The sequence below is a fragment of the Schistocerca gregaria genome, unplaced genomic scaffold (assembly GCF_023897955.1).
Source record: "Schistocerca gregaria isolate iqSchGreg1 unplaced genomic scaffold, iqSchGreg1.2 ptg000458l, whole genome shotgun sequence".
NCBI lineage: Eukaryota > Metazoa > Arthropoda > Insecta > Orthoptera > Acrididae > Schistocerca > Schistocerca gregaria.
Window position 1 is genome coordinate 180,001 of NW_026061876.1, and position 2,500 is coordinate 182,500.

General features: G+C 57.0%; 1 non-coding gene across 1 annotated transcript in view; it reads left to right on the plus strand.

Annotated features, from left to right (window-relative positions):
- Positions 1-1,841: 1,841 nt before the first annotated feature.
- Positions 1,842-2,500, plus strand: part of LOC126313012 (small subunit ribosomal RNA) — a 1,893-nt gene continuing 1,234 nt past the window's right edge. Inside the window, exon 1 of the ribosomal RNA XR_007554906.1 lies at positions 1,842-2,500. This exon is cut by the window's right edge and continues 1,234 nt beyond it. This is a non-coding gene — a ribosomal RNA (small subunit ribosomal RNA).

Below are 2,500 nucleotides of genomic sequence, written 5' to 3' on the forward strand. Positions count from 1 at the left end.
AACTGTCACATGTAACGTCACAGGAATGTAGCTTTGCCTAACAGCAACCCTCTGAACATAGTTCACTGCTTGGATCCTCTGGTGTCATGTGTATTTCTTGATGCCATGGTGCGTACCCTCACATAAAGGTCTTTCGAGTGTTGCGTACTTTCTACACAGTCCCGCTAACCACTGGAAGGGTGTACCGCTACAGAACGAATATCGCCCTCCCCTCCTGCCCTTCCAAGCTGGTCGGTCAGGCGTTTGTTTGTGAAATGAGCCTTGCAGCTGTTCAGTTGCATTCGGTTGTCGATGCAGTCAGTGTACGTTGTGGTACGGCCTGTGTGGACTGTCCGCTGATGTACGCGTAACCCACACTGATCATCCGTCGTTACGTACTGAGTGACATAATGTGGCACATGCTTGACCGTACACCGGCTGCGCCCTACAATGGCGAATCATAAGGGCCATATGTTGTGCACGATGCTACTTGTCTCGTCTCCCCATTACAGCGAGATTGCACTGTTGTACGCCGTACAGACATGTGGTAAGTAGGTACGGACGAAAGTATTGCATGTTGGCCCCCCCCCCCCCCTCCTCCCTCTGCCGGGAATCAGCGTGAGCCGTCTGTTGATGTAGCGACGAGGGTTTTCCTATTTAATCGTATTGCCCCACACAACATGATAGCACGGTGGACCGCGTTCCACATCTGCGACATGCTACAGAGGCCGGTTGACAGTCGACCGCGCAAGGGACATTGCACACGTGCGCGGACCATCTTCCACGTGTTCTCTCGTGTACATGCCGCAGTGTGTATGTGGGCTGATGTAGCGTGTCGTGACACATAACATGCAGGCATGCCAGAATCGTAGATTTCGCAAATGTAGATTGACGTATACGTTTGCTGCCAAAGATCCGCAAATGAACTGGAAATCAGTTGTTGAGCGGTTGTTCGCGCTGCAGGTGCATCGGTGATAGCGACGATCGGTACATCTGTGAACCGGTTGTTTCGGCGGTACCCGCCATGCCCCCGAACCTGAGTTGGCCATGTGGGTATGAAGCGATACGAGGCTGTGGCTTGGCGGGACAGTCCCCGGCCGGTGAGGGGGGGCCGCCCGGCGTGCTGGCCGCGCGCTGCGTGAGCGCACGCACTACAGCCGGCTGGTGGGGGGCGCCCAGTGGCAGGAGCGCCGGCCGACGGGCCCGGCTGGCGTCCCAGCTATGCGCCGGCGCACCCTGCGCGCGGCGCCAGGCGGCCAAAGTGGGTTCTGCCGAGCCCGGTGCGAAGCGCGGTGGACATCTGCAGTGTGCTGGTCCGATTGCGGACTGTGTGCGTTGAGGATGCGCCGCCGCCCGGCACTCGGCGTCGCGACGCCGTCTGCTGCTCGGTCGCCCCCAGCGGTTCTCGCAGGTGGTTTGTATCGCAGCTCTGCGGACGTGTTGGCGCGTGCGCTGTGCTGGGAGAGTTCGCTTCTGCACCCAAGTGGGGCTTTGCCCTTCTGTGGCGCTGGCGTTGGAGCTGCCGGTCACCGTAGGTGGCGCGTGTTGTTTCCCGCCGGCAATGCCACGACAGCACGCTCCCGGGCCTCTGTCGGCAGCGGCAAGCTCAGTTGGGAGCACGGGTGTTCGCACTGAAAGCGTCTACTCGCCTATCTCCGGGCGATTGCGCCTCTCTCGAACCCGACCAAGTACTTAGGACGGCGCTGCGCGCCGCCGGGACCTGAGAGGGTTTCGAGGTGTATCGTGCATGGGAGCTCAGCCTCCTCCTGTTTGCAGAATAATTGAGCGGACGCTTGCGTGTTGGCGCGGGCCCTCGGGACACACTCCCGGGCGGCCGGCTGCTCAGCTCTCGTTGACGCAGCTCCCTGGTTGATCCTGCCAGTAGTCATATGCTTGTCTCAAAGATTAAGCCATGCATGTCTCAGTACAAGCCGCATTAAGGTGAAACCGCGAATGGCTCATTAAATCAGTTATGGTTCCTTAGATCGTACCCACGTTACTTGGATAACTGTGGTAATTCTAGAGCTAATACATGCAAACAGAGTCCCGACCAGAGATGGAAGGGACGCTTTTATTAGATCAAAACCAATCGGATTGGCTCGTCTGGTCCGTTTGCCTTGGTGACTCTGAATAACTTTGGGCTGATCGCACGGTCCTCGTACCGGCGACGCATCTTTCAAATGTCTGCCTTATCAACTGTCGATGGTAGGTTCTGCGCCTACCATGGTTGTAACGGGTAACGGGGAATCAGGGTTCGATTCCGGAGAGGGAGCCTGAGAAACGGCTACCACATCCAAGGAAGGCAGCAGGCGCGCAAATTACCCACTCCCGGCACGGGGAGGTAGTGACGAAAAATAACGATACGGGACTCATCCGAGGCCCCGTAATCGGAATGAGTACACTTTAAATCCTTTAACGAGTATCTATTGGAGGGCAAGTCTGGTGCCAGCAGCCGCGGTAATTCCAGCTCCAATAGCGTATATTAAAGTTGTTGCGGTTAAAAAGCTCGTAGTTGGATTTG